Raw genomic sequence first — 14,188 nt, forward strand, 5'->3', positions numbered from 1 at the left:
TAGGAAAATCTGCAAGTGAAACGTATGTAATGTTACAACAAGTGTACGGCGATGATTGTTTATCGCGAACACAAGTGTTTGAGTGGTTTAAACGATTTAAAGATGGCCGCGAAGACACCAGTGATGACACTCGCACTGGCAGACCATTGTCAGCAAAAACTGATGCAAACATTGAAAAAATCGATAAACTTGTTCGACACTTTCCTTGTCAACTCCTGTTAACTCAGACACTGCTCTGATTGTTAAACGGCGATCTTGTCGAACAAGTTTACCGATTTTTTCAATGTTTGCATCATAAAGGTCGGATTGTAGCCTATCGCGATTGCGGTTTATCGTATCGCGACATTGCTGCTCGCGTTCGTCGAGATCCAAGGACTGTTAGCAGAATATGGAATCGGTGGGTTCAGGAGAGTAATACGGAACGCCGTGCTGGATCCCAACGGCCTCGTATCACTAGCAGTCGAGATGACAGGCATCTTATCCGCATGGCACGTCTCATCCCTGAGTTAGCACACGGGGAATTTTGCAAGACAACAACCATCTGCACGAACAGTTCGACGACGTTTGCAGCAGCATGGACTATCAGCTCGGAGACCATGGCTGCGGTTACCCTTGACGCTGCATCACAGACAGGAGTGCCTGCGATGGTGTACTCAACGACGAACCTGGGTGCACGAATGGCAAAACGTCATTTTTTCGGATGAATCCAGGTTCTGTTTACAGCAGCATGATGGTCGCATCGTGTTTGGCGACATCGCGGTGAACGCACATTGGAAGCGTGTATTCGTCATCGCCATACTGGCGTATCATCTGGCGTGATGGTATGGGGTGCTATTGGTTACACGTCTCGGTCACCTCTTGTTCGCATTGACGGCACTTTGAACAGTGGACGTTACATTTCAGATTGTATTACGACCCGTGGCTCTACCCTTCATTCGATCCCTGCTAAACCCTACATTTCAGCAGGATAATGCACGACCGCATGTTGCAGGTCCTGTACGGGCCTTTCTGGATACAGAAAACGTCTGGTCAATGGTGGGCGAGCAACTGGCTCGTCACAATACGCCAGTCACTACTCTTGATGAACTGTGGTATCGTGTTGAAGCTGCATGGGCAGCTGTACCTGTACACGCCATCCAACCTCTGTTTGACTCAATGCCCAGGCGTATTACGGCCAGAGGTGGTTGTTCTGGGTACTGATTTCTCAGGATCTATGCACCCAAATTCCGTGAAAAGGCAATCACATGTCAGTTCTAGTACAATAAATTTGTCCAATGAAAACCCGTTTATCATCTGCATTTCTTCTTGGTGTAGCAATTTTAATGGCCAGTAGTGTATAAATGACGAGACGCGATTAGGGATGCTGCTGATATACGAATATACAGACCAGCACAGAAAACTGTAGCGAAATGCTGATTCCTGTGATGTATTGCTGATTGCATTTACATAAACTTATGGCTTGTCTTCCTTTGTCTCCATAAAGATTTTATTTTATCTATTATTGCTTTTATGTTGTAATTTCTTGCACTGAAACGTTCCATGACCTTGGAGATTGGCTCAACTTTGGTCTACGGAACTAGATGTGTAAAATAAAAATACACTCCTGGAAATGGAAAAAAGAACACATTGACACCGGTGTGTCAGACCCACCATACTTGCTCCGGACACTGCGAGAGGGCTGTACAAGCAATGATCACACGCACGGCACAGCGGACACACCAGGTACCGCGGTGTTGGCCGTCGAATGGCGCTAGCTGCGCAGCATTTGTGCACCGCCGCCGTCAGTGTCAGCCAGTTTGCCGTGGCATACGGAGCTCCATCGCAGTCTTTAACACTGGTAGCATGCCGCGACAGCGTGGACGTGAACCGTATGTGCAGTTGACGGACTTTGAGCGAGGGCGTATAGTGGGCATGCGGGAGGCCGGGTGGACGTACCGCCGAATTGCTCAACACGTGGGGCGTGAGGTCTCCACAGTACATCGATGTTGTCGCCAGTGGTCGGCGGAAGGTGCACGTGCCCGTCGACCTGGGACCGGACCGCAGCGACGCACGGATGCACGCCAAGACCGTAGGATCCTACGCAGTGCCGTAGGGGACCGCACCGCCACTTCCCAGCAAATTAGGGACACTGTTGCTCCTGGGGTATCGGCGAGGACCATTCGCAACCGTCTCCATGAAGCTGGGCTACGGTCCCGCACACCGTTAGGCCGTCTTCCGCTCACGCCCCAACATCGTGCAGCCCGCCTCCAGTGGTGTCGCGACAGGCGTGAATGGAGGGACGAATGGAGACGTGTCGTCTTCAGCGATGAGAGTCGCTTCTGCCTTGGTGCCAATGATGGTCGTATGCGTGTTTGGCGCCGTGCAGGTGAGCGCCACAATCAGGACTGCATACGACCGAGGCACACAGGGCCAACACCCGGCATCATGGTGTGGGGAGCGATCTCCTACACTGGCCGTACACCACTGGTGATCGTCGAGGGGACACTGAATAGTGCACGGTACATCCAAACCGTCATCGAACCCATCGTTCTACCATTCCTAGACCGGCAAGGGTACTTGCTGTTCCAACAGGACAATACACGTCCGCATGTATCCCGTGCCACCCAACGTGCTCTAGAAGGTGTAAGTCAACTACCCTGGCCAGCATGATCTCCGGATCTGTCCCCCATTGAGCATGTTTGGGACTGGATGAAGCGTCGTCTCACGCGGTCTGCACGTCCAGCACGAACGCTGGTCCAACTGAGGCGCCAGGTGGAAATGGCATGGCAAGCCGTTCCACAGGACTACATCCAGCATCTCTACGATCGTCTCCATGGGAGAATAGCAGCCTGCATTGCTGCGAAAGGTGGATATACACTGTACTAGTGCCGACATTGTGCATGCTCTGTTGCCTGTGTCTATGTGCCTGTGGTTCTGTCAGTGTGATCATGTGATGTATCTGACCCCAGGAATGTGTCAATAAAGTTTCCCCTTCCTGGGACAATGAATTCACGGTGTTCTTATTTCAATTTCCAGGAGTGTAAATGAATAAAATTTGAAGGGGATCGTCGCTCGGTACAGTGAGTGGCAGGTGGCGAATAGGAAGCAAGATGCATTAATGTTCCATTACACGATTGGTGACTATGTGCGACAATGATCCTCCCCAGGCTAGTCACGTGACGGGGGTACGTGTGTGCGCCGCACAGGGCCCCTAACAGAGAGAGAGGCGTTATTAACAGACATTAAAACGCGCGCTGTCCATAACTGTCACATCTAGGTTAGGATAATATTCAGTCTTCAGTTAAGACGAGGTTTACTGTTAAAATACCTAGATTGAACGTTCCAACAACAGTCAGGCAAGGTATTACTTTCACCTACATGGATCTTACGACGTGAGCGTAACTGTAAAACCAGAGGAATGTAGTGACATTCCGACAGTCGTTCTTCCATCGCTCCATTCGTAAATGGGATAGGAATATGGCGATAATGAAAATGGTAAATGGAGTACTCTTCCCCAAAGACTGTAAGGTAGCTTGTGAGGGAGAGAATCAGACAGTTCCTGCAATGTACGGGGGTTGCCCAGAAAGGCCATAGAATGGGATGCAGATTACACGGAAAAATAGAGTATGTAGATAAAACACCATTATTTCATGTGTATAATTCTCATTACGTTCAATAAAGAATTGTTGATAAAAAAATACGGTTCATTACTTTCTGGGCAATCCTGGTATAACAACGGAAACAGGTAAAATTGTCTGAGTTTAAGACTCTTATCAAAACCATTCACACAAGAAAACTGACTAAAAAGACGTGCGGATAGAAAAAAGCAAAGTGGAGAGGAGAGATTATATAGGTTTAAGAACATCTCTAACACGAAATGCGACTAGAATTACAAAATGTAGGCGCTACAACGCGGCTATTAGGCGGGACAGAAGACCACTGCAAAAACAGGTGATAAAGAGAGCACGAGAAAAATTGAAGTTGGCATATGACCCACGTTACTCAGTATGGGGATTGTCAGAATCTTATTCAGTCTAACCAAGCTCAAAACAAGTATTTTGCCGTCGCTTTCATTGCAACGGCAATGGCCCGACACCTTACTTGATATCCTATTTTTCTTGTTTTGGCTTTGTGACATTAGTCTCCTAAATAGCGATGGTACTGACCACAGTCTGTAAATTTTAATGGCGTACATATTCTGTGTTTCTGTCTTATTTCAGGAATGGAGTGAACTGTAACTCAACACAACTTTAACTTCCTTTTAATCTAACTGTTGCAAAAATACCCTATACGAGCTGTAACGGTTTGAGCTTTCTCTACTTGTAAATATGCATTCCCGCATTCCTTTATTCAATTTTATGTACATTGTAGCTATGTGTTATTGATGGCTAAATCGAGTTGCTACCTGGAAGGCCACACAAGTAAAAAAAAGAGAGAGAGAGAGAGAGAGAGAGAGAGAGAGAGAGAGAGAGAGAGCTGCTTCGTTGCGGCCTGTCACGAATTCCTATCTTGTGCTAACCTCTTCACCTTGCAACTTACTTTATCAATTATTTGTTGAGTGTATTCCAATCTCTATCTTCTCCTGCAGTTTTTGCCCTCTTCAGCTCCCTCTAGTACCGCGCGAGTTATTCCCGGATGTCTTAGCACTTGTTCTATCATCCTGTCCATGTCAGCGTTTTTTTCCATATTTTCCTTTCTTCGCCGATGCTGCGGAGAACCTCTTCATTCCATATCCTAATCATTAAGTACATACTTGGATGGTGTTGTGTCTCGCCCGGATAACGACATCGATTCCGCCACGGGAGATATCCACGCTATCGAGGCGCTGCGGGGCACCCAACTGACCCCGCCACGTAGAGGGCAGAAAGCTTCTATAAGCAGCGGTCCAGACCTCTACAGTCATGTCCTTCGCCGTGTGACACGCTTGTGGAAACTGGCTTCCTGCCACACTGGACTGGACTATGGGTTGCTACACAGACTATTTATCGATGTGCTTATAACGACTTTGCCAGAACTTATGTACTTTCTGGTACCATTATTCCAGCATCAACTTCGCTCGCTCACGTCGACCCAGCTCGTCCAGGTTTTTTTTCGCGAACTGTAACTTGTTCTGTAGTCCTTTAATTGTGTATTAATAAAAGCCAACAAGCGTGTACTGAATATATTACCATAAATTACTGTCAATTTAGAAGATAGTAATATATCAATGGCGACAAGTCTTTATAACAAAATCAGAGAAAGTCCATGGATAACAGTTCCCGTTTTGAGAGGAGTGCCTTCACAACACGCAGCATAGGTGTGCAATCCTCTTCTTTCTTGTAACAGTGACTGATACCAGTTTTCGCAACATTACTGTTTAATTCCACTCCCAGAAAAGCGTTTGCGCCATCCATCTCTGTATATCTCTATAGCATCTACAGTCCCAGCTGATACGGACCTGACCAATGCACTTCCTTTACTCACACGCGTTTGATGCCCCCCCTCCCCGTTAATCGAGTCTTGACACGGCTCCTGTCACTCACTTTAGTATCCCCGCTTATAGCAGGTGTCGCTAGCGACTCAGAAACGCTGCACCTCGCTACTACGACGGCCATCGCCTCAGGCCCCAACAGGTGGAACAGGAGTGTTAACGTGGTCTGCGCCACTAGCATGGGTACAAGGCCAGCCGGGCGGTCACTTCTCTTGCTCCGTGCTGTACGAAGTGCTCAGCATTTTGTCATATCGCGATCCATACAACAGCTCTGCTTTCGCATACATTCAGTGTCCAGGTTCCGACGACTTTCGCTCCGTTCACGATTTACGATTTCGTACCGTAAGTGGGCACGAAAGTGGCGAAGAGGACTTAGCCTGCCGTGCAATCTGCGACACTCCCGCACACAGTGCCAGTACAATGTATTCGAGGTTTCTTCAAATTTGGCTACTGCAATTGCCACTCCACTACGAACAACAAAAACTCCAACAAGAATAGCACGCTGTTATCCTCCAGTTCTTGTCTGAACTGCAGCAACACCATCAGTCGGAGGTCACAGCTAGGCCCGATCCGCCGTTCGCCTGTTTTGACGAGGTTTCAGAGATCTGGGAGTTATATCTCCGGCGTTTTGAAGTACATCGGCCTGCTTATTGTACTTCCGATAGGCAAGAAAGTGTTTTACTCTTCTAGAAGTCTAGAAGAAGTGGGGCAAAAATTTCGATCGCTAGCGAACCTTAGCGATTTATCTTTCAGTCAACTACACACACGAACAGAAATGTTGCATCAGCCTGATGCGTCACGCAAGCATGTTGCTATTGAGATGGTTCCTGTACTGGTCGGCAGGTCACCCTTGACAGAACACAGCATGTTGTTCTCAATGGAGAGACGTTTACAGACGTTAAAGTAACCTCTGGCGTGCCACAGGGGAGTGTTATGGGACCATTGCTTTTCACAATATATATAAATGACCTAGTAGATAGTGTCGGAAGTTCCATGCGGCTTTTCGCGGATGATGCTGTAGTATACAGAGAAGTTGCAGCATTAGAAAATTGCAGCGAAATGCAGGAAGATTTGCAGCGGATAGGCAATTGGTGCAGGGAGTGGCAACTGACTCTTAACATAAGCAAATGTAATGTATTGCGAATACATAGAAAGAAGGATCATTTATTGTATGATTATATGATAGCGGAACAAACACTGGTAGCAGTTACTTCTGTAAAATATCTGGCAGTATGCGTGCGGAACGATTTGAAGTGGAATGATCATATAAAATTAATTGTTGGTAAGGCGAGTGCCAGGTTGAGATTCATTGCGAGAGTCCTTAGAAAATGTAGTCCATCAACAAAGGAGGTGGCTTACAAAACACTCGTTCGACCTATACTTGAGTATTGCTCATCAGTGTAGGATCCGTACCAGATCGGGTTGACGGAGGAGATAGAGAAGATCCAAAGAAGAGCGGCGCGTTTCTTCACAGGGTTGCTTGGTAAGCGTGATAGCGTTACGGAGATGTTTAGAAAACTCAAGTGGCAGACTCTGCAAGAGAGGCGCTCTGCATCGCGGTGTAGCTCGCTCTCCAGGTTTGGAGAGGGTGCGTTTCTGGATGAGGTATCGAATATATTGCTTCCCCCTACTTATACCTCCCGAGGAGATCACGAATGTAAAATTAGAGGGATTCGAGCGCGCACGGAGGCTTTCAGACAGTCGTTCTTCCCGCGAACCATACGCGACTGGAACAGGAAAGGGAGGTAATGACAGTGGCACGTAAAGTGCCCTCCGCCACACACCGTTGGGTGGCTTGCGGAGTGTAAATGTAGATGTAGATGTAGACGTTTTCTGTAAACATGCATAGGGTACCATGAGCGCTACCTAAAGGATAGAACGCCGCACTCGAATGGATTGGGACATTTTAGTTTAAAGTAAGGCACCAGTATAGGCGCGTTAGAGACGTTTGTGGAACAATAGAGTAAAAATCCATCATGCGAAGAAGCCACCAATGATCCCGTTCACGCCATCATGTTATGCGCAGAAGTCTTGTCAACCAGGCAAGTAACCCGAAGTGCGCACCGGAGTCAAAGCGATGTGGTCGGACATGGAATCGGTTTCAATTGACGAGTCGTGTTGAGGACTCACATCGCACAGCCAGTCCACGCTCGACAACTGCACAGGATGGCCTATGAGTTGAGGCAGAACTGAATTCGATGTTCAGAGAGCCTACAGGACGTGATATGTCGCATTAAGCTTTTAGCACATGACTGCATGATGCGAATTTGCATTCTCGACGACCATGGCGAGCTCCACATCGCACACCTGAGCACCATGTCCTCCGCTGCAGATGGAGTGGACGCCCCAGCTTTGGTGTCGGGTGTTATTTATGGACGAAACTCGGATCTGCATGTACCCTGATAATCGCAGGCAACGCGTTTGGAGGCAAACCGAAAACCAACATGTGCGGTGGAATAATGTGCTGGGTTGCTAGTACGTGGGGCCACCGTACATCTCCTGTGGTTGTTGAGAACTATCCAGCTCTTCTACGGTACGGGAACAAGATTCTGCAACCAATAGTGGTTTACAGCATCATCTCAATAGGCGGTAGCTAGCGTGCCCATTGTGCTGTTCTTGTCTACACGTTCCTTCTGAACGCTAGGATTACCAGAATGGAACGGACTTCATTTTATTTGCTACCACTTACAGACACTTGCCACATAAATACTAAGACAGGTCGTGCTTTTACAATATCATCTTCTACATACACAGAACATGGAGAATTCTGCTAATTTATTTAAGTGTAACGATGTCGCGGTTTTAAATAATTGTAACTTAAACCTGATTACGGAATGGAAATACAGAGACCTAACAATTTACGTAAAAAACGAAAACAAAAAGCGGGCACGAAAAAATTTAGATTTAATGGATGATAGGATAGAGTATAGGGGAGAGGTTAATCCCGCCAAATTAGGCGTCCGTGGGAGAATGTCTCGCTTATGTTCGTTCAGCAGCCACTGCCTTCCGAACGCCTTTAATTACGCCTAAAATGTAAATGTCATTTGACTAGGGCCTCCCGTCGAGTAGAGCGTTCGCGCGGTGCAAGTCTTTCGATATGACGCCACTTCGGCGACTTACGCGTCGATGGGGATGAGATGATGATGATTAGGACAATACAACACCCAGTCCCTGAGCGAGAAAATCTCCGACCCAGCCGGGAATCGAACCCGGGCCCTCTGGATTGACATTCTGTCGCGGTGACCACTCGGCTACCGGAGACAGACTTTAATTATGCTGAATTATTATAATCCCCATTTTTAATCCTAAACTGAGTTTACATGCGTTATATGTAGGGGGTGTGGTAATGTTGTTGTAATGTGATTTTTTTTTAAACTATTGTATATCTACGTATCCAAGTACAAGTTTAGAGTGACTCTTTGCTGTTCAATCACCAGTCACTATCTAATTCTACTATGGAGTGATCTTCCTGTTCCCTGGTCATGAACCCAATGGAATAAGTGTGGAATCGATTGAAACAACCTGCTTTTTAGACATCGACCGCGTACTGCGAGCGATTTCGAAAAATTGACATCCAACAGTTGAACCACTTGGACCAAAGCTGGTTTGAAGATCTCATCAATGGTATGTGACGAAGGATTGAAGCCTGCATCAGAGCAAGGGGGCATCCCACCACCTACTGATGTTTCTCAGGAGAGTTGTGAAACCGCCGGCCGTGATGGCCGAACGGTTCCAGGCGCTTCAGTCTGGAACCGCGCGATCGCTATGGCCGCAGGTTCGAATCCTGCCTCGGGCATGGATGTGTGTGATGTCCTTAGGTTAGTTAGGTTTAAGTAGTTCTAAGTTCTAGTGGACTGATGACCTCAGATGTTAAGGGGGATAGGACGTCAAACGGGCTGACATGGAGGAGGAGAGGCACCACATGACATTTTAATTTGCACTGTCTATACTTTTACAAATAAATTCATAAAACTTTGTCAGCATGACCAGGAAGGATTCAGAATCTGCACTCATAGCAGTGGAAGTTGGAAAACATAACGAAGTAATTTTTTTTGCATGTGAAATTTCATCATTTTTTCCACTTACTAATGGCAGCATTTGTTGCTATAGGTACACATTTTTTCATAAGTTGGCCGTGCGGTTAAAGGCGCTGCAGTCTGGAACCGCAAGACCGCTACGGTCGCAGGTTCGAATCCTGCCTCGGGCATGGATGTTTGTGATGTCATTAGGTTAGTTAGGTTTAAGTAGTTTCTAAGTTCTAGGGGACTAATGACCTCCGCCGTTCAGTCCCATAGTGCTCAGAGCCATTTGAACCATTTTTTTCTTCATAAGTAAGAGAGATTCTTTGATGAATTTTGCACAACATACAAACCATACTTAAAGGTGTATGAAACTCTAGAATTTTCCAAATCTATTAAAAACTGAGGTAAAAATTGAGGTAATTAACTATAAAATTTGTGTTTTTCCTAAACATTAAGTTTAAAATATAACAGCTCATCCATTTTATCATAAATTAAATAAATTATAGAGTTTCAGACACCTGTAAGTATGGTGTGTATGCTGTGCAAAATTCATCGAAGAATCTCTCTAACTTATGAAGAAAAGTGTACCTATAGCAACAAATGCAGCCATTAGTAAGTGAAAAAATAATGAAATTTTGCACGTAAAAAAGAAAATTATTTTGTTATGTTTTCGAAGTTCCACTGCAATGAGTGTGAATCCTGAATCCTTCCTGGTGATGCCGACAAAGTTTTATGAACTTATTTGTAAAAGTATAGACACTGGAAATTAAAATGTCGTGTGATGCCTCTCCTGCTCCAAGTCGGTCCGTTTGACGTCCTACCCCCCGTAAGTCCCATAGTGCTCAGAGCCAATTGAACCATTTTTTGTCGTGAAAACAAAAAAACCCATGAGTTCCAAAATATTATTTTTATTTTTTATAATCTGCACACATTTCAAATGTATACAATTGCATGCCTCAGAGTAAATTTTTGTTTCCTGTGTCATGAATTTCGGACACATTGCAAATGTATACACGTGCATGCCTCAGAGTGAATTTTTGTTTTCTGTGCCATGAATTTCGAAATATAGAGGTGATGTTGGAACATGAACAGTCTTACGGCTGCCGACTTGCAAGGTCCCGCCCGCCAGCGCTGTTTCACTTGTCCGAATTGTAAAGTTTCCTTTGCACAATCGTTGCTTCGAGGGGACAGGAAACACACGTGACGTCAGTTTAGAATGGCTGTTCCGTTCAGGCATTTTTCGCCCTGGGCCACCAGCGGCCGACAGAGCACGTGCTGCGCTCACCAGACTATCGGCGCCACGCCCCTCCCAGCCCCGGCGTCGTTACGTCGGCGGATTGGCAGGTCGGGCGGCGAAATAACGACGCCGCGTAACGACCTTGTTATTCACCCACCCGGAGATCCATCCGTCAAACTCTGCCAGCCCCGCCCCCCGCCACTGGAAGCGGTAGAACGCCGTTTACGGGAGCTCTCCTCGCACCGCCCGACCTCTCACGGCTTCCCGGCTCTTAAGGACCTCACCTACCGCCTGAAGTTACCAGAAAACTTGGGACGATGTAGAGTGTGAGTAGACAAATCGGAACAGGCAATACCTAAAACAAAAGAAGAAACTAAGTATACCACATGGCGTGTATATTACTAAGACTCTCGGGAGTTGTCAGAAGGAATCTCTAAAACACTGAAATATTTCGACGGACCACTCAGCCTTACAGACCATCAGCTTCTGGAGATAAGGTTGACCGTTGGTGCAACACACCAGCAGGACATTACGTGCACTGCTGGAACACGAGGGCCAAGCGAGGACAGTGTCCTTGTAATGGACTTCTACAACTAGGCTTTTTGATGTTCGTATTTCGCATTATTCGGATGGTGTATTGTAAATTTTAGATACAGGGTTTCCCACGAGAAATGATCAGTTTTCAAGGATATGACAGGAACGATCATTCGAAGCAAAAGAATTTGGTTACCAAGAGTTTTAAAACGCATACTTAACGAGCTATATAGACCACTTCTCCATCTTCGCTACTGTGAAACCCACCTCTTCTACGGAACAGCTGCTCTTATCACTTACGTTATGCACTTTAGAGCACATGTTTACCAGATTTCATTTTTGTTTCGATTGATTGTTCCCCTCATATTCCTGAATACTGACCATTCCTATTGAGACACCCTACATAAAGATGGTTACAGCTAGGCTCTACATCTACACACATACGACGCAAGCCACCATACGGTGCATGGTGAATATCTTGTACAACAGCTTGTCATTCGTCTTCCTGCTCCACTTGCAAATGAAGCGACGGAAAAGCACAATCTACATGCCCTCATACGAACTCTGACATCTCTTATTCTTGCCTTCGTGGGTCCCTTCACTATATCTACAGGATGACTATTATTTAACTAGACGAAATAAAATCATAACTTCTGAACGGTTTGTGTTAGGACGTTCAAACTGAACGTTTGACCGCTGGGCATATGGGAGTTAGTATGCGCTGTATGGTTCGGCTTAGCGACGAAGCCCACTTTCATTTGGACGGGTTCGGCAGTAAGTAAAACTGACACATGTGGAGGACTGGGAATCCGCATTTCGCGATCGGGAAGTCTCTTCAGTCTCAACGGGTGACTGCGTGGTGTGCAATGTCCAGTCACGGAATAATCGGTGCGATATTCCTTGATGGCACGGTGACTGCCGAACGGTACGTGAAGGCTTTGGAAGATGATTTCATCCCCATTATCCAAAGTGACCCAAATTTCGACAAGTGTGGTTCATGCAAGACGGAGCTCGACCCCATCGAAGCAAAAGAGTGATGTCCGGGAGGAGCATTTTGGGGACCGCATTCTGGCTGTGGGGTACCCAGAGGCCACTGACACGAGCCTCTGTTGGCCGGTATATTCTCCGTATCTGAACACATGCAACTGCTATTTGTGGGGCTATATTAAAGACAATGTGTACAGCTTTAACCCCAAAACCGTTGCTGAGCTTAAAACAGCCATTCATGAGGTCATCGACAGCATCGATGTTCTGACAGTTCAGCGACTCGTGCAGAATTTCACTATTCGTCTGCGCCCCATCATCGCCAATGATGGCAGGCATACCGAACGTGTCATAACCTAAATATGGAAATCTGTAGTGACGTTTACATGTTGAATAAAGTGTGTGCACGCCGTAGTTTGTAACTAATGTATGTTTTTTTCATATAGTTTTTGGTACTAGCAAGATCACTCTGTAGTCCGCCACAAATGCTGGTTCTCTAAACTTTCTCTATAAAGTAAGTTTCCTCCAAACATGTCATCAAAAATCTTTTTCTCAACAATGTTTCGCGAAAAGAACGTGTTACTCCCTCCGTGGATTCCCACTTCAGTTCACGGAGCATTTCCGTAACACTCTGGTTTTTATCGAACCCCTTTTTTTTTTTTTTTTTTTTTTTGGGGTCATCAGTCTACTGACTGGTTTGATGCGGCCCGCCACGAATTCCTATCCTGTGCTAACCTCTTCATCTCAGAGTAGCACTTGCAACCTACGTCCTCAATTATTTGCTTGACGTATTCCAATCTCTGTCTTCCTCTACAGTTTTTGGACTCTACAGCTCCCTCTAGTGCCATGGAAGTCATTCCCTCATGTCTTAGCAGATGTCCTATCATCCTGTCCCTTCTCCTTATCAGTGTTTTCCACATATTCCTCTCCTCTCCGATTCTGCGTAGAACCTCCTCATTCCTTACCTTATCAGTCCACCTAATTTTCAACATTCGTCTATAGCACAACATCTCAAATGCTTCGATTCTCTTCTGTTCCGGTTTTCCCACAGTCCATGTTTCACTACCATACAATGCTGTACTCCAGACGTACATCCTCAGAAATTTCTTCCTCAAATTAAGGCCGGTATTTGATATTAGTAGACTTCTCTTGGCCAGAAATGCCTTTTTTGCCATAGCGAGTCTGCTTTTGATGTCCTCCTTGCTCCGTCCGTCATTGGTTATTTTACTGCCTAGGTAGCAGAATTCCTTAACTTCATTGACTTCGTGACCATCATTCCTGATGTTAAGTTTCTCGCTGTTCTCATTTCTGCTACTTCTCATTACCTTCGTCTTTCTCCGATTTACTCTCAAACCATACTATGTACTCATTAGACTGTTCATTCCGTTCAGCAGATCATTTAATTCTTCTTCACTTTCACTCAGGACAGCAATGTCATCAGCGAATCGTATCATTGATATCCTTTCACCTTGTATTTTAATTCCACTCCTGAACCTTTCTTTTATTTCCATCATTGCTTCCTCGATGTACAGATTGAAGAGTAGGGGCGAAAGGCTACAACCTTGTCTTACACCCTTCTTAATACAAGCAGTTCGTTCTTGATCGTCCACTCTTATTATTCCCTCTTGGTTGTTGTACATATTGTATATGACGCGTCTCTCCCTATAGCTTACCCCTACTTTTTTTCAGAATCTCGAACAGCTTGCACCATTTTATATTGTCGAACGCTTTTTCCAGGTCGACAAATCCTATGAAAGTGTCTTGATTTTTCTTTAGCCTTGCTTCCATTATTAGCCGTAACGTCAGAATTGCCTCTCTCGTCCCTTTACTTTTCCTAAAGCCAAACTGATCGTCACCTAGCGCATTCTCAATTTTCTTTTCCATTCTTCTGTATATTATTCTTGTAAGCAGCTTCGATGCATGAGTTGTTAAGCTGATTGTGCGATAATTCTCGCACTTGTC

The 14,188-nt window shown here is 45.8% G+C and overlaps 1 protein-coding gene across 1 annotated transcript in view; it reads right to left on the minus strand.

The window, feature by feature from the left end:
• LOC126256592 (serine-rich adhesin for platelets-like) overlaps positions 1-14,188 on the minus strand; it is a 529,214-nt gene that overhangs the window by 409,850 nt on the left and 105,176 nt on the right. The window lies entirely within an intron of this gene.

The sequence above is a fragment of the Schistocerca nitens genome, chromosome 1 (genome assembly GCF_023898315.1).
Source record: "Schistocerca nitens isolate TAMUIC-IGC-003100 chromosome 1, iqSchNite1.1, whole genome shotgun sequence".
Taxonomy (NCBI): domain Eukaryota; kingdom Metazoa; phylum Arthropoda; class Insecta; order Orthoptera; family Acrididae; genus Schistocerca; species Schistocerca nitens.